At 39.0% G+C, this 19,221-nt stretch overlaps 1 long non-coding RNA gene across 1 annotated transcript in view; it reads left to right on the top strand.

Moving 5' to 3' along the window:
* Positions 1-222: 222 nt before the first annotated feature.
* LOC122331870 overlaps positions 223-19,221 on the top strand; it is a 49,600-nt gene continuing 30,601 nt past the window's right edge. The window contains exon 1 of the long non-coding RNA XR_006248304.1: positions 223-473. This is a non-coding gene — a long non-coding RNA (uncharacterized LOC122331870). The remainder of the gene's footprint in view (positions 474-19,221) is intronic.

Below are 19,221 nucleotides of genomic sequence, written 5' to 3'. Positions count from 1 at the left end.
GGCGTGGCTTCGAAAGTTTCACGCGCTTTCAGTTTGGGACACAGATACAGTGGTCTGTGTTTGTTTCCACTAGCTGCTCGTGAAACGGAAGTTTTTTACATTAGAAGTAAGGACGTCCTCGTATTTACTTCCGCGTTGAAAAATAAAGTGCTTAGGTGTGTGTTCGTTGAATGACCTCGTTCAAAGTACAAATCAAAGTACCGCGAGGCGTAAAGAGAACACAGAACCGTCAGTCGATCTCGCGATACTTTGATGTTATGCACCTTGTACTTTACATGTGACGTTTACACCTGATCGTTTTTTCTGATCGAAAAACCGTATCATTAACCCAATCATCATTTTAATGTTTATGCGGGGACATACATGAACATAAAAAGAGAAAACAAAGACATTTTGAGAAGTTGTCCAGAAACTGAACGTTTTGATCAAAGCAAGTCTTCAGCTGTGGAGCAGAAAGACACTTCCTTATTCATGTAAAAGTAAAGATTAAATACTGTCTTAATCATGAAACACTCATGAAACATGATCAAATATGAACTAACAGGATTCACTCTAATGTGCTGTAAAAAAAAATGTATATATTTGTATAAATAAATGTAAACGTTTTCCCAATTTTTGTAATTTTGTCTTGTTTGATTTATCAAGAAGAAGAGACCACACAGTATATTGTATTCTTTTATTTGATAAGTATTAATAAGATACACAGAACACATGGTATTGTATTCACTTTATTGAATAGTAGAAAGATAACCACAGCATCATGTTTAAAATTTATTGAGAAAAAACATTAGAGTATGATATATGTAGCATTTAGTTAAAAGTATAGCCAGAGATAAAATATGTATTAGTAAGAACTTTGAAGAATAGGAATGTTACCGTTGAGTGCTGAGTTCCAGCTTGAGAGGAGGACATCTTAGAAAGATCTTCACAGAAGAGCAGACTGATAAGATGGCTGTGTTTTTATAGTGAGCTTCTTGAAAGGGAGGTCTCCAGCTGTACAGGACTTTCCCAAAAAGTGTCAACTTGCACCTGTAGTCTATAAAGAAAGGGCTGCACTCTGATGCCAGACAGACTCTGATTTTTAGACCTAAGCAGAACAGACCACGGAGAAGTCTTCTGTGACCTGTCTTGTGAGTATGATTAAATACTTACGAGAGATAGGACAGACTCGACTTACTTTACCTAACCTGAGGATAAACTGAATAAGGTAGAAGGTGCAGGAGATTTGAGCACCATAAAACAATGCAAAAGACCATGCTTAGAGACAAAGTTATAAAACTCTCCTGCTAAAAATTCAAGACATCATTGGCTCTTGGTGTGACCTTCACAGACCTCAAAAGGCCTCGCTCAGTAGTCTTCTTCCTTTTTGGTCTCTCCTACATCTCCACGACTGCTCGTCTTATAAAATCTGGCGGGGAAGCAGCCAGCTGCTGTCCTGAGAATTTGAGAATGTCTGCAACCTTGTGTCTTGGTGCCAGACCTTGTGGTCTTGACTAAAGCTCCTTGGATCTCAGTAGATACGCATGCCCAGCTCTTTAAGGCTGGAAGGCGTGCACACCTCTAGACTGATACTTACGGTGGTCCAGGAAAGCATGGCCATCAGCTTCAGGTCTGACTCAGCAGACACTGAAGACAAAGCGCTCGTTGGAGGACAGATAACAAGTACACCCAAGAGGACATGAGTCGGAGCGTCATCTTTAAAAAGACGAAACCCGACTGTGTTCAGAAACTGCTCTTTAATGAAACACTTGTGGATCTTCAGTGCTCTCTCTGTTGTTCTTTGCGTATCACAAAAGCATGCATTGTTCTTCTCAAACAAAGAAAGATTTAAACTGCTGAGAATGTCTAAGAAAGACAATCAATTTCCATTACTATTAGAGAAAATATATGTAATGTTACAAATAATTTCCTATAGACCTCCTAAATTTAAGAAAAGCTTGCTATTTTAGTCTATGCATAGCCTTTTGATAGAGTATAAATGCCTTTGAAGTTTGATGTTCATATCAGTGTAATCTATACTTGAATCAACTCAAAGATCTGATTCCCCAAATAATACTTAAACAGCTAATTTACCTTAGAGTGGTTGCACCAGGCGGCTTGTTAATACCAGTGTGTGATGAGGTGGCACCGGATGCAATAAACACTAAAATTAATTAGCATTTTCTCTTAATCAGAGCTAATCCAGAGCAAATCAGAGCTCAAGCAAGACCCCAGTCTGTTGTCACAGAAATAACTCTTAGTGACTGACAGATACAGAGAAGCAAATCTCTCCTGCTTAGTTCAGTGGACTGAAACCTTGCTAGAGATAATAAATTAAATAAGCATCTTTCCACCTTTTAATAACCTAAATAAGCACAGATAAGTATCTTTTTATATTCACTTAAATAAAAAAAGAGACTAACTACAATTGAAATAAAACTTATATTTTGGTTTTGTGAATGTCAAACCTTCTCCATTCTGCAGATATTGCTTTGCTTTCTGGTTTGTGCTTATGTAAATTACAGAAAGTCACAAGATATCTCCCGAGAAACCTGTCCATAAGGTATTTTTTTTTAAATATCTGGAGCTATTTGGGATTTAGAAGAACAAAAACAGATGATTTAATACATAGATAACGAATACATTTTGTAGAAATTCATTTTAGGTTTGACTGTGAATGTCTGTCTTTACTTGGTCCTTAAGCTAAAAATGATTAGGCCTATATGGCGTCTCAAGGACAGTTTTTATTACTGAAAAAAAATGAAAAACAGTACAAAGCAGCATATAAACTAAGGGAAACAATTTTTGGCCTTAGAGGCCTTGTCAGTCCTGAGAAAAAAAGACAATATTATATTGTAATGCACCAAAATGCTGTTGCAAAAAATGCAAAATCCATACTAAACCATTTGTCCTAAAACAGACACTTGTCCTAAAACTGCTCAGCAAATTTTAAATGCTCATCAGACACTCACCATGTGAAAGAACAAGAGATCTCCTGGACATCTGTCCCAAAACTCAGAATCTCAGAGAAAGTGGGCCATACAGCAAGACAACAAAGAAGCGGTTAAAGAAAGAGGTGGAAGGAGCTAAAAACAAGCAGTTCAATTGAGAAAACCCACCAACATCACAGAGTTGAAGTGCTTATGTAATGAGAGAACAGGCTGAAAAGTCCTACAAGATGAACAAGATGTAGGAAACTTGCAAATGAGGACACATCAGATACTGAAAACAAAAATTCACATACTTTTGCAGCAAACAGATATGTAACAATCAATATTTTATCTCAATTTCTTTTGTAGAATTTCTTTTGTCTACGTTCAGGAGAAATGTTATGTTTTGGGTCATATTATGTAGAAAATAAAAAAATTGGAAAGGCTTTCACTGTAGTTTTTAAAATGTCACATTTGAGCTCACTTTAGCTCTTTTCTTTTTCTTAATATGCAGTCGTGAGTTGGTGAAGGGACGATGGCGTCTGTTAAAAGCTGCTCTTGGACCAACTGATGGAGCTGGCAGAAGATGAACTGAAGAAATTTCATTTGGCATTTAGTGAATTTTTATCAAAGTGCATATCAAGTCTGAATTGAAAAAATGCAGATAGATGTGACACAGTAGATAAGATGGTGATGTGTTTTGGACCAGATGAAGCTGTGAAGGTCATGGTAGACGTCTGAGAAAGATAAACCAAAATGATCTGGCTGAACAGTTGCAGAATGAACACAAGCAAGGTAACATTTAATTTACTGTGACTGTAACATTTATTAAATATTTAACAGTGTGAGGTTTGACCTCTTTGCTCTACTGATGTGTTTCTGAGATAAATGTTTCCTAGTGAGTGATTCTCTCTTTTTTTCTCTCCCCAGCTCAGACTGAGGACAATATGAAGACATCTGTCTCTGTTAGGAGTAATTCACAACATATCACATATAATTCATATATATCATATCACTGCCTGTGAATGGAAATAAGAAATCACATCAGAGGCAGATTTCACATAGATATATAGAAGTGTCCCCAGTGATACCCAGCCTACAATGGTCTGAAAGCCTTGCTTAAACATCTTATAATGTATTTGAATTTAATTAAAGTTAACCAAAAGGTGGCACTGTCACAAATAGATTCAGTATCACCGAGACATGATTACGAGTCACGCATGCTAAGGTTATTTAAAGCAAGTTTAAACACACATTCTGTTTGATGTGCTAGATCATGTGAAACCGTTCATCAGTTTTGAGTGAGACTGATCTCATGGCATAAAGATCTCAATCAATAAGTGATCTGGAAAGAGCATAGACATTCAAAAAATTGTAAAACTGAAAATTGTTAAATATGAATTTAATATGTCTGAATCAGTGGCAAATAATAACAATCATGCTGATATGAAAAATATGACAAATTTGTTTAGTGTTTTTGTCTCTTTTTTTTATTGTAGAGGCTCCAAAATGTCTTGAAAAACTCACAAAAAACAACATGAAGATGAAGACAAAATACATTTTTGGGGGCAACAAAGAAACTGACACAGATCTGAAAGCTGTTTACACTGAATCTGTTCATCACAGAAGAGAGATATGAAAGATGTGTAAATCAGAACATGAGATTCTGAAGATTGATGATGCTTTCAAGAGCAAAAAACACTGAACAAACCAATCAAATGCAATGATATATTTACTGAACTGAGGAAAAACAATGAGTTAAAGATTGTGTTGACCAAAGGAGTACGCTGGCATTGGGAAAACTGTGTTTGTGCACAAGTTCATCCTGGACTGGGTAGAAGGAGAATCTAATCAGGATATAGACTGTGTGCATTCCTGCTTCCATTCAGAGATCAATGTGATTAAAGAAAGAGGAGTCAGTCTCCATGAGTTTCTGCTGAAATTTAATCCTGGATTGATGTTCCTGGAGAAATCAAGTTATATACAGAATATAAACTTGTGTTTATTTTTGATGGACTTGATGAAAGTCGACTGCCTTTGAATTTTGAAAGTGATACATTGAACACTGTTGAGGAAAGATCATCTGTAGATGTGCTGTTTGCCCACAAGTCTGGTCAAAGGTAAACTTCTTCCATCAGCTCTTGTCTGAGGTCACATCACGACGACGGCAGCAGCCAATCAGATCCCTCCTCAGTTATGTTGGGATTGTTCCACACAGAAGTGCAAGGATTCACTGACCTACAGAAGGAGAATTACTTCAGAAAGAGATTCACAGATCAGAGTCTGTCACTCCAGAATCATCTCCCACATTAAGGCGATCTGTGTAGTCTCTACATCATGTGCCACATTCCTGTGTTCTGCTGGATCACAGCCACAGTACTTCAGGATATTCTCACTGAGAACAATGAAGAGAACATCAGCACAACACTCACTGAAATGTACATTCACTTCCTGAGGATACAGATGAACATGAAGAGTCAGAAATATGGCAAACAACAAGACGGAGAATGTTCAGAGCACTTACTTTTAAATAAGAGATGATTACAAGATTAGCCAAACTAGCGTTTGAACAGCTGAAGCAGGAAAACATTGTGTTCTATGAGAAGATCTGAAAGCATGTGTGTCCAGTGATGTGAGTAAAGATGCTGAGTTCACAGGAATGAATGTTCAGATCTTTAGAAAGGAAGTTGGACTTTATAGAGAAAGGTCTTCTGCTTTTGTGCATCTGAGCGTTCAAGAGTTCCTCGCTGCAGTGCATGTGTTCACCTGTTACCTGAAAAAAAAACAAGGAAGAGCTTATGTTTTCTTTGAGAATTCACAAACTAAAGTCATACAAAATCTTACATTTCCTTTTAGAAAGGTCAAATGGCATGACTTAACAGAGAGCCATTGAAAAAGCAATGCAGAGTAAGAGGGGCATCTGGACCTTTTCCTGCGGTTTCTGATGGGAATTTCACTGGAATCCAGTCAAAAATTTGCTCAAGGCCTGATCACACACACACAAAGACACCACAGAGCATCAGAAATCTAAGTGCACATTAAAGAATTACAACAACAGGACATCTCAGATGAAACTTCCAGTCAACCTGTTCTACTGCTTACTTGAGCTCAAAAGATCATTCATTATATGAGGAAATACAGAGTTACCTCAGTTCAAATGAACATCAGGAAGAGATCTCTCAAATCTTGCCCAATGTACACAGTGCTGACCTACATACTACTGATGTCAGAGAAGGTGCTGGATGAGTTCAACCCAAGAGGTTCACATCAGAACAATCAGATTGCAGGAGACTCATTCCAGCTGTGAGATGCTACAGAAACGCTCTGTGAGTATTTCACTGACTGCTGTTTAATTAAATGATTTGTTCTACGTCACTAAACAATGATATGTAAATGCAAAGTGAAATTTTTTCCCCTGATTATGAAGAAAAGTTACTACAGAAGAAAAGCTGAACATCAGTGAATAATCAGGCTAAAACATTCTATTTTGCTTGAATTTGGCTAGCAATGGTTTGATGAAACATGCTGTGAAACTCTTTCTTCTGCTCTACAATCATCAAACCATCTGACAGAGCTGGACCTGAGTAACAATGATCTGCAGGATTCAGGAGTGGAGAAAGCTGCTTTCTGATGGACTGAAGAGTTCACACTGTAGACTGAAAGATAATGAGGTTTGAGTTTGAAATACTTTGTTGTTACTCATTAAACAATCCTTATGTTTTAGAATGCATGCAAAAACCATGTATGCAATTATGAATTGTTAATCTTGTGTAAATTTTCTACATGTAATCTCACTGCACAGTGTGCAATATCACAGAAAGATATAATATCATAATTGTTGTTTTGCTGATGTGACATTTGAAATGATCTAGTAGTTTGCAAAACACACCCTCTCAGAGTGTGAAGTCTAGACTAGTGAGTGTGCACATTTAGAGTGATTTTCTTTACTGTGATTCTATTTAATAAAGTACATTTGCAGAATGATCACAAATTAAAGACATGCAGGCAGAATATTTCATATAGATTCATTACCATGATGCTAACAATTTAGTTCACTGATGAAGATGAGCATAGTGAGAACTCATATGTGCAGTTTTATTTACAGGGACATAATCCTTAATTTATGAAACTAATATGACTTGAAACACACTTGACTGAACAATGAATAGACTTGACTTGGAATAGACTTGGCATGAACAAGGATAGATTCATTGACAGCAGGTTCCCTGTTAGCAAACGCACATCTCAGAGGCGTCAAATGAGCGTCTGCATTTATATCTTCAAGACATAGTTTTTAGTGTGTTTGCTTATATCTGGGCCACTGGCCTCTGCTTCCTCAGTGGAACATGCTGGAAGTAGAAATTGGTGGAATTGAGGAGATCCTTCTCCAGTATTGAAGTATTCCTTCTACCATCCGACAATATCCCCATTCCGAAGTCAGCAGATTCCCACCTTCTTAAATTTGTAATATGGGAGTGCTTCCCCAAGCTGTTTTAACTATTTAGATTCACAAACTATAATAAAAAACAGTCAGTGTTTATCAGTAAGATTGGTGTTTTAGAAAAAAAAATTATAATGTTTTATTAATTAAAATGTATTAAAATGTAGAACCAATAATGAATGTGCCTGAATAGATAATAATAGACAACAATAATATGAAGAAAGATGGCAAAGAATTTGTAGAAACAAATGGAGTAAGAAGACAGAGAATGTCTCTCCTAGGACCACAACCTTAATGTGGTGGAGGTTTGAGTGCCTCAGTGGCCTAGGAGCTATATATGGCCTGGTAGGGGTCTCTTAAAGCAAACAGATTCCTAGTTGACAGAAGCTAGACAAAGAGTGGTTCTGTTGGATCTGTTGGCGGAGGAAGAAGCCGGACAGACTCCAGCAGGCCCAAACGTACTGTGCAAGGTCTGTTGGGCAGCCCCTGAATCGGTGGTGGACACGGATGTAAGGAATGGTGTCAAGGAGTCCTATCAGGCCTTGTTGGGTCCTCAGTTTTCAGAGAGGTGATCAGTTGACATCTCCACCCCCTCTCTTCACCTGTAATATTGAGTTGAATATGTTTTAACAGAATGTTGGTTGCCCAGCAAGTATTACACAAAACACAGAAAGAAGCCATTACATTGGCCACTAGGGGCCTTTTTCCTATCTTATGTTTCTTTCTTCACTCCTTTTACGTAAGATTTTTACTGCAGTATTGTACCCACTATTATTTGTAGGAATTTCATGCCTATACATTTTGCATTTAAAAAATATGTCAATATTTGTTTCTTGTGATAATGATAAATGAGCACAAAATACTTTTTGACCAACTATTTTTGTTGAACAGTTAAATATTAAAAACAAAAAAAAAAAAACAATCTAATTCAATGTGGATTGCTGTTGTATGTTTTTAGGTTGTCTGGCTGCATGGTGACAGAGGAAGGCTGTGGTTATGTGTCTTCAGCTCTGACTTCAAACCCCTCACACCTATGAGAGAGCTGGATCTGAGCTACAATCATCCTGGAGATTCCCAGGAGTGAAGCTGCTCTCTGAAAAGCTGGAGGATCAAACTGCTCACTAAATAAACTTAAGTATGTTATGCAGGAGGAGTTCTTGGGGTTTATTGTTTAACCCATATGCAGTTTGTGTGTACATTTCTGATGAGAAAATATTACATTTAGAATTTTTTTATTATTATAACTTCACCTGAGATGTAGTACAAAACTCTGTTACCACTTATTGTTATGTTTAAAATAATTGAGGGCATGATTTGAAAAAAAAAAAGTCATCATAAAAAATATGACTGGTTAATATGAAATAGGGGTAAAAAATACAAACATTTTTGGTGTACAATTTACAAATCCCCAACAATGCAGATGCAAAATTGCAATGCAATGAAGAGGTGAACCTCTAAAACATCTAAAGTGCAAAATCAACACACACACACACCTCCATGAACTTGTGTGGCATTAAAAAAAGTGGACAGCAAAGGAAGTTGTTTGTCTGGAAACAAGACAAAAAAATAATATCTATATATAATTATAATAATTTTTTTTCAATGTTATCAACTGCATAGTCTTCTACTGACTGACTGTGACTATGTGTGTGTTTTTAGTGTTGAGCATGGAGAGAATCCAGGATTACAGCAGGACACTCAAGAAATGTAGGACAATTATACACCCTTACATTTATGATTGTATTAAGATCATAATTCATATTTTGATTTGATGAAGATAAATATTCATTTTATGGAATAATATTGCAATAGTGTGTGTGTGTGTGTGTGTGTGTGTATATGTACAATTTTATTTTCTCAATAATATTTTATTTTGGGTCATTATTATTATTATTATTATTATTATTATTATTATTAGTAATAATAAATATTATCAATTATTTGGTAGTTTTATTTTAATTTGTCATTATTTTTATTATTGTAGTAATTAGTATGGTGTAATAATATTTAAAATAACATTTGTTTTTCTTCAATATTATGACAATTAAAATTAATTAAAAATGATAATATACACTTTGTTTCATTATAATTTTATTTATTATTACATTTTATTAAGTAAATATTGCAACAATACTACTGCAATATGTTTTAGTTTTAGTAATTTAAATAATAAATGATTACTGCAACCATGTATTTGTTTACATTATAAAGTTGACATTATGCTAATAGCCAAAATAATCATTTTACATTAATATAGTAAATGCTGACTTTTTAAGGAAACTATATGATTATTGTAATATTATTATTTTCTTTTTATTTGGTATAACATTCAGATAAACCAGTAATGCTTATTTAGCCCCAAAAATTACAACAACATTATAATCATAACATAGTTTTATTAATTTGTTTTCATTAAAATACATAATCATTTTTTATTATTATTATAATAAATATTAACATTATTGTTATTATACTACATTTAATATTGATGTAATTGGTATTTCTTTTAGTATTTCAATTATTGAGAATAAAAAGCAATCTATATGCCAGCTGAAGTAATATTTTATGTCTAAAATTAATAACTTGCTTACATCAAGACAAATAAATTTAAACAATTGTGGATTTGTGTATAAATGTACTGTGACACATTTAAAATATATTCTGACAGCTTCTCACTTACTGAAGGATTCTTTTTATACAACTTTACTGTCATTACAATATATTTTATTAAATGCTGTGATGACATATTTTGTATTCGACTAATTTCAGTCTCTGTGAGGAATCGATTATATTTATGATGAACTTCAGATTCAGAATTTGATCTCAAGTTGATTTTGTTATTATTTCTGAACAAAAACAGCAGTATAAGCCATGACAAACTTCTCACACACACACACACACACACACACATACACTCTCTGCACACACACACATAGACTCACACACGAACCTGCCTCCCACTTTGAACACTCACACACATACACTCACCTTTGCCTCACTCACACACACACACACACACACACACTGTTGTTTGTTGTGTTATTAATATCTCTATTCTTCTGTTCAGATGATTTTCACTGGATCCCAAGCCCACTGCTTGCCCTTACTCTTCTCATTCTGTCTGAGGAGAACAAGAAAGGTGGTGGGTGTCTCAGTCTCGATCGTATCCTGATCATCGAACGAATTTGATGGTGTGTATCCTCAGGTGTTGTGCTGAGAGAGTGTGTGTGAAGACCTGTTACTGGGAGACTGAGTGCAGTGAACTTCCTACATGTTTATATCGGTGTCATATAAATTTTGCCCCATCCAGCAGGAAGGGACTGGGTAAAGAGTTTGAGTTTGAATCTAATGATCAGTCACGGTTTGATCTGCTCTCCTCACAGATACTTTCATTCAGACACAATAAGATAATGACTGAAGTCTCTTGTGAAGCCCATCTTCATCAGAAAGAAGAACAGAGAGTATAAAGATATCTACAGTAGGAGTGTATGTGGATAGGCGTGGCAGGAACTCTGTGTCCTTCTTTTAGCGTCTCTGACACAATAGAGACTCATCACAGTCCAGACACATTCACTCAGACACTCTGTCCTGGGGTTTATGTTGGTTATAAAAGCATCAGTGAAACTATGTGTTGATGAATCAGAAGAGACTGTTGAGATTCTACCAGAATGCTTTGAGCTGCATGATGAATCAGTAACAGTGAATGTTATGGTCTTCAGAGACATTAATGCTTCAACTCAACTTCTGTAAGTCAGAAATATAAGGATTAATAATTAATCCTAAGAAATAGATATAAAAGAAGAAGTAATCTTTGAAATAGAAAGATCTTTGTATTGGTGTGGTGTGTGTGTGTGTCTGTGTGTGTGTGTGTGTGCTCTGCGTGCTGTGTGTGTGTGCAACATAGTTAAAATAAATGTATCATTTTTGTAAAAATAATACATGTATGGTTATTCACGTTTCATTTAAATTGTACTTTAAGTCATTTTTTCATAGTAAATAAATAAAATCTCTCTTTTAGCTTTGATTTGACTTGACCAAACATCATTATTGTTATTGTTATTATTATGAAATACTGAATTTTATTCAATTTTAAACCTGAAATAGTGTTTATGCTTTTGTTTGTATTTATCTTTTTTATATACTTTGTCCAAATAAAACCTAGAAAGTTAAAGATTTTTAAATCAATGAATCATATTTCTATTTACTGCAAAAACAGTTTTAAACAAAGTTGTTCTAATAAAACACTAACTCCCTTATAAAAGACAGATTTGTATATTAATTTTCATGGCTTTGAGTAAGGGATGCTGCGTCAAGCTGAAAAAGTCCTATCGGACCTGTTTGGCTCATGGGACTCCTGGCCAACTGTATGGGTACCGGTGAGCTAAAGCGGACCGCTACCCGGGTGGTTGTGCAGAGCAAAAACTCTGGAGTCTAGAGAATTCGGGAAGCCATGGAAAAGGACTATCGGACCGTCCTCAAGAGGTTCTGGCAAACCGTCACGCGCCCACCTCAGAAAAGGAAGCAGTGCCTGCCAACTTACCGTATACAAAATGCTGGCGCGGGAGCCTTGCCCCAGCTTCGACTGGGAATGTGTGTTCTGTGAGGGTGCTCAGAATGGAGGTGAGGCGCTTTGCGCAGGAGCTGTCCGATCCCACAGCCGCGATCGAAGCAGGAGCTTGATTCATTGCCTGCAAGCGGAACTGATTCTGAGTGCATGTTGGCGGACTCGACCAGGGCTACGCTGTCGGTCCTGTTGGTAATATTTTGCTATGGACAGGATTTCTAGAGCGTAGCCGGGGCCGAGGGGTCTGGTTGGTCACCACCAGGGCCAACTTCTCACCTTTTTGCTGATGATGTTGTTCTGTTGGCTGCATCTGGCCAAGACCTACGGTGTGTGCTGGGCGGTTTGGCAGCGCTGGGGTGACGGCTGGACGAGAATCCGGCACACTCAGAGTCCTGAGCCATGAGTCTCAGTGGACCGAGGGAGTGGCAATGACGATTCTGCTTCATGGTGACGGCGGATGGGATCCACGGATACAGCGGCGAGAAATGAGTTTCCTCGTGCAGGGTGGCTGAACACTCCCTTAGAATGGGGTGAGTTTGGTCTCGGGTCCTCGAGGTGAACCCGCTGCTCCTCCCACTCCCGAGAGGAGCCAGCTAAGGTAGCTGGGAGCATCTGTTCGGATGCCTCGGACGCCTCCCAAAGGGTGGTGTTCGGGCATGTCCACGGGGAGAGCTAGGAGACCTGGGACATGCTGGAGGACATACACAATACAGATTATTCCAAATAAAATAGCGATCTTGTTGGGAGAGAAAAATTGTGTAAATAATTTTCCTACTTAATCAAGCGACATAAAGCGAGCCAAGCTTTACTGGCCATTTCTAAAAAAGAAAGACACAAGCTTATCCAAAATAAAACTAGTAATAAAATTCCTATGTTAATTTTTGAAGAGTACTGTTTAAGGTGAAAAATCAAAAATCAAGTCCACCAAACTGTGAGGATTTATGACAACAGATATATGAATATAGGTCTGGATCTTCCATAAAAATTATTGCAAAAATCTGATCAATAGAGGCAACAAAACAGTAAGTCTAATTCTTTCAAGCTTTTTGTTAAAGAAGACTCTACAGTCCACATAGTAATGTCTACAGCATCTCTACCTGAGCATAAATAACTGGCAGGTGCATGGAATATTCAAGTGTTAGCTGAGGAGCCGAGCCCCTTTGGCAGAGGTACAGCACGTGGCGACAAGGCGTGGCCATCTCTCTACCCCTCCCATCTTCGGGAACAGGGTTGCATACGTGGCCGAGGCGTTTCCTTCCAGTGTTCACTCAGAGTCACATTGGAACAGAAAACAAGCCAGCTACTGTTTACTGGCATACTACCCAACTGGGATTGGAACACTGGGGGCGATCCACGTTCACAGTGAACAGGTTTCAGTCCAACGCTGGCAGAGTCTCGAGCAACAGCAGGGCTCTGAGGCCATGCCCGTGGAAATACACACATAAAAACCTCTTAGAAATATGGTTCCCAGCCTCATCGGTTCTCTGAATTTATGAGGGCCTGGCGTAGATGCTCATACATCTGGCTGCCGAGGGAATGGAAGAGAGAGAACTCAACAGGGTCTGTATGGAGCGCTCACAGGCCGGTTAACAAGCTAACACCCGAAACGGACCTCTCATTGCTTCTACCCATTTGAGTGAAACACAGGAGGATACGGTTCACAGATTATAAAAAATCTAGCGAGCGTGTTGAGTGCGTCAACCCGCCCAGCTCTACAAATATCTGTCAGCGAGCACCACGTGCCAGCACAGAGGCGATGTAACACATCTTGTTAGTGTACTTGCCCCTGCCACAGCCTGAAGTGAAACATGCCCTGCGCTTGATAAAGTCAGAATTGTGGCGTCCACTATCCAGTGGGCCATCCTCTGCTGGGAGATGGCGCGTTCCCATGCTGCCGGCCTGCTGTAAACAAAGAGCTGAAGTCTGGGTCCTGGAGCTTAGTGTCCGATCCAGCACGTGTAGCATCTTGGTGCTTGGACAGGACAAGCAAAAATAGAGCTGGGTCTGCCTCGCATCAGGGAACGCGCTTGAAGGTTCACCACCACCTTAATGGGGCAGTGGGAATCTTGGAGCAGTGTCTTTCAAAGACACAAGCTTTAACTCAAACCACAAACTTTATAAGGTTCAAATGGAGCCTGCTGCAGTGCCGTTAGCACTACAGACAGGTCCCAAGAGGGCACCTTAGGGGGCCACCTTAGAGAGAATTAACCTCCCTGGCCCCCTCAGGAACACAATGATCAGATCATGCACCACCACAAACCTCCCATCTATGGGGTCATGATTTGCAGCGATCGCAGCCCACGTGGAGCTTTAGGGTGGAGGGAGACAGCCTTTGCTCCAACCCTTGATGCAGAAAATGCAAAGCACAACCTGACCTTGCCCACAGTGTCTGTGCAAGAAAGTCACTGGAAATGCATATTTGCTGAGCCTCATGGCCAGCTATTATGCCAGATGCATCTGGGCCAAGTGTCTCCTCAGTCGGGAGAAGTCCACTGGCAATGGGAAGTCTCTGGAGAACATAAACAGGTCTACTAAACACCTCAGAAATCAACCCCAGAGTAGCTTCAAGACCGTCACAGGATGGAGTCTCTTTCTCCAGGTAGTTCAGCTCATAAGCAACTCATTGATTGCCTGGTTTTACTCTGGAATGTGTGAAGATGGCGTGAGCGACCTCAGAAACTTCTGACTCATAGGAGAGTGGCAGGCAGATCGATATCACGTGGGGAGTGGAGCCACCTTGTTGGTTGATGTACCACGTGGTCGGTATGCTGTCCGTGATGGACTAGCATGCTGGCCTCGAAGGCGGTTCCTGAGGCGGTCCAGGCGAGATGTACCGCTAGCACTTCTAGGCAGTTGATGTACCATTGCCCCAGCCAGTGGTAGAGCCTCCGTAAAAACCACAGCATAACTGGAGACCTGCTCAGGACCTCCAGCCGAAGGAGCGAGAGGTCTGATCAGAGGGAATGTTTGGCAGCGAGGCGTTATTTGAACCCGGTGAGTTCCACGTTGCGCCCACCCGGTTCGTTCGCACGCTAGTGTTTTCATATGGAGTAGTTCCAGCGGCATCACTCAAAGCCGTGGCTGCCATATGCCAGGAGTGCGGGCATATGAAAAACTATTGTCTTCAATAAAATCAGGGTAGTCAATGAGGTCAAAAAATGAGTCGCGTTGTCTCTAGATCTTGATTTTCATCAATAATATCAAAAGAGAAAGTATAGTTTTTAGGTTTGAGAATTAATGGAATTACTTCGCATACTAACAGAAAGCTCAGAACAATTTTAACTCTCAATATACACTTGTAGAAGAAACAGTGATAAAACTCAGAATATATATCAAATATTTCAGTGGAACCGCCCTTGCGTCGAACAGATTCAAAAAAGATCAACACTGGCTGGCCTGTTGTTTCGTGTGAAGTAGCGCCGTCGGACAGACGCACAAATAAGCATTTCTATTAATCAACATTCGAGCAGAACCTTTGAAGTGCTTGTTTCAGGTTTTGCAGATCCAGGATCGACCGTAATCACAGCCTTTTTGGGCACTATGAGAGTATGGACTGCAAAAGTCTGATCTTATATTGGCTGAAGGACTGGCTCTGCATCCTTGCTAGAAGGACACTTAATCTCCGCCATGAACAGGGCACCGCTGTCATTCACTGATGTGAAGCAGATCCCACTGAACTTGGGGACACTGGGGGCTGAATCGTTCTGCCATCCCGAGAATGGTCCACAGAGTCACTGGGATAGCCTGGAAGACTGCTAGTCAGGGCCAAACAGCCTATAGCGGGACCTTGGTAGCAATGGGACAGCAAGGGGGAACACAGGGCCCCGTCTGAAGTGGGAGTCTGAGTGTGTTGCTTCTACTGCGTTCTGCATGAAGTGAGATGGTAGTCCGTTGGTTTGTTCTCCCAGTCCTCCCACTGCTGCATATTGGCCCGAGAGTGAGTGTGTGCTGCATAGCTGGCCGCCCGCAGCCCATTGTCCTGATGAGCCAGAGATGAGGAAATAACAAAAACAAAGATTCTCCACAAAGCATAGGGTTTCTCTGGTGCCTTTACCTTCTCCCGAAGAAACAGCTCACTCCTCCTGATGCAGCCATCTCAGGCCGCTTGCACCTGCACTTTCCTCCGGGTTTGGTAGAATTTCTGGACGGGCTTGGCGTGTGCCCTGCCCGACCGCTCCACGGCATACCTAGATGGGGGAGCTGTTCTGCGTTGGCTGTGCGGGAGCAGAGGGCAGCGGTAGGCGCCCTCTGCAACTGGTGATGGTCATCACCCCACACTGAGCATAATATCCACGAAAGCCACCTTGGCGTGCTCCAGGCCCAGAAACAATGAGCAGTGATGTGACACGGCCAGGCAACAACTGCATCCAAAAGCGCGCGGGTGGAAGGCATCTTGCGAATCGTCTTTAAGACATTCCAGCAGGCTAGCTTTTTTAAGAATGGTAATGAGTAACAGGAGATGGCACTCTGCACACAAACAGAGTGTTTAGCCAGGTGTGTGTAATCCACTTGACAGGAGCGACCCTCACTTTGAAATGCCAAACTCAACACCGAAGATTTCTCTGTCTTTTGAAAGCATAACAGTCATATTCGGCTCCGAAGCCAAAAAGCATGAATATGCCACTGCACCCACTGCTTATTTATACTGCTGTAATCAGCGACAGTTGAATGCAGAGTGTGATCGTTGGATGAGATCCAATTCATCGGTCATTTTATTTTTCAAAGGCGGGTTAAAAATTGAGAGACTTTATTTTGTTCATTTTTTGAGATAGCCGGTTTCTTTAACAGGAATACCATCCAAAAAGATGAGAATAGGGGATTTTTAGGGCTAAAGTTCTCATTCATTTATATTAAAAGATGCAAGCCTGAAGCATTAGAGAACAAGCTGAATGGTTTTGATAAACTTAGGAGAGGAATTTCTTAAAAACATAGCTGTGTCATGTGTCTGTAATGCTTCTACAGCTATTTGAATTCCCCTCTAGCTTATCCTTAATAAAATGACAGAAGCTTGAGCTACATTAAGAAAGAGCCTTTATGAATACCTCTCTATAAAAGAAACCTCATGTGTAGTGTAGTCACCTAATTTCACTGAGCTATTACCCCAGCATATAACGTTTCATTTACATTACAAGGTCAAACCAAACGCTCTCCAACAAAAGATGAGGATGTTAAAGGCTTTGAAGAAATCTAAAGCAGCATTAAACTATAGTCTTCAATAAAATCAGGAGTAAATCAATAACAGAATTTAGAAACCGGACTTAAAGCGCTTTGAAAAATGGGCAAATAATTTATAATTATTATTGAGAAGGCTGATAGGTCTCATTATGTCAAAGAGAAGAGTAACAGCACAGGATTAGGGAATTAGACAAATGACAACTTGCTTCATATAACAGAAAGCTCAGAGCAATTTAAACTCAATCAAATTCAGCTGTGATCTCATCACTACCAGGTGACTTGTTATTTTCAACTGTAAAATTGTACCATAACACTCCTCTTTAGTATTAGACCAAGCATTGAGAAAAAACGAGACAATATTTAAAAATCGTTAAAATAGAGAGAAGTCAACCGAAGGTCATCTGCTACAGGTCATCTCCAATTAGCCAGAATCTCAGTGCTTTGTTTCATAATAGTTAATATTGTCTGAGTTTATCTCTCATTGGTTTACTATTGTTAATTTGGAGCTTGACAACGTGCTCCAATTTAAATGTCTCTTAAGTGCGTCACAAGTGCTTGTCACGATGACCTCTTCCACTGATTAGACATTTGACTTTTGGATTTGTCGTTGAAATGTTGGATGGGGAGAGAGTCCCTGCCGTCTTCCATCATTTGAGCTCTGTTGGGACGCTTGAGTTTAAGGAGAATTATTCTGTCATCAGTGATGCCAATATTTTTGTCTCCTAAAATAAAATACTTCAGAAATTTACCATTAGTTTTGTTATCATTATTTATATTTACCATGTAACTGATGTATTGGCTTATATCATCTTTTATCCTTAGGAACACTTAAGTCATTGTATAAATCTCTACTGACCTCTAGGGTGGGCGCTCTTCACTTTTACATTTGTAGAAATATGTGTACTCGGAACTTTAGCATGTCAAATTATCATCACTGTGTGCCAGGTAATAGTTTTGATTCTCTTAAAGTCACCCATAACAAATCAGCTTTTTGAATATAACACCTGATGACAAGTCATACATTAAGTCCTCTCTAACAGTGATCAGTAACTCTGATATCGTGACATTTTGCTATTATTCTAAGTTCTATATTAAAGCATATTTGAATATTTTTATTCCATCAGTGCAATTTTACTTTTTTAAAATATATTACATTTCACATACTGTTGCAAATAGCAGTATATATATATATAGACATACATTTCTTCGATAATATAAAAGATAAGCGAGTACCAGTGAAGTGAAATGGTCAAGTCATCTGGTTTCCAACCTCTGTGTCCGGACATCTACTTGTAGACATGTGATCTGGTCAGTGTTGAGTTCTTCTGTCCAACCTTCTAAACTTATGTGACTTGATATGACTTTACAACCTGTCCCATCAGGTACATGACGTGTTAGTCTGGGAGAGTACTATGGGGGTTCTTTCTACCTCTCCTACACACTTTCTAGCAGATCTACAGATCTACAGATCATCTAGAGTTTCCCCGAGCCAGTTTATCCCAAAATAATTGGTAAGGAATAATCATGTTGCAATGATTAATATCGTACGAAATTGCATATTATCATCTTAAGGTTCTATAGTTAACACTGAAACCTCTAGAATTAGACTTTTCATTAACTTTTTCTTGTTCATTTGTAGACCATACATGTACTGTACAGAAATACTGTTACGTTTTAGCCAGCATAAATATAGTGGAAGCGGAAGCGCACGACTACCCATTTTCTGAAAGTTATAATTCACCGTCACGGCAGCAAATACACATTCATCGGTCTCAATGGGTTCAGACAACAGTCTTACTAATGCCTTGGTTAATATCATTCCTTCTTATTCTCATTTATTTCTTCATCTTTGCAACAGATCAAATAACCTAAACTGTATTACCATTTGATCAGTTTCCAACCAAACCGTCTGTAATCAACCTCTTCCAAAAGAAATTGGCTCTTTTCAAATAGTTTGAATCTTCTCCTTCCTTTTAATCACCAATATGTTTTAAAGACACTAACCAATGCTTGCCTTTAACATTTGAAAATGCTCTGCTCTTTGGCTATACATTTTTCTCACAGCTCTTTCTCTCTACACACACCAAACTTCCCCAATAAATCTCATCAACTGTGTACACTTATTCTCTAAC

The sequence above is a fragment of the Puntigrus tetrazona genome, unplaced genomic scaffold (genome assembly GCF_018831695.1).
Source record: "Puntigrus tetrazona isolate hp1 unplaced genomic scaffold, ASM1883169v1 S000000003, whole genome shotgun sequence".
Classification (NCBI taxonomy): Eukaryota; Metazoa; Chordata; class Actinopteri; order Cypriniformes; family Cyprinidae; genus Puntigrus; species Puntigrus tetrazona.
This window is presented reverse-complemented; position numbering and strand designations above follow the sequence as displayed.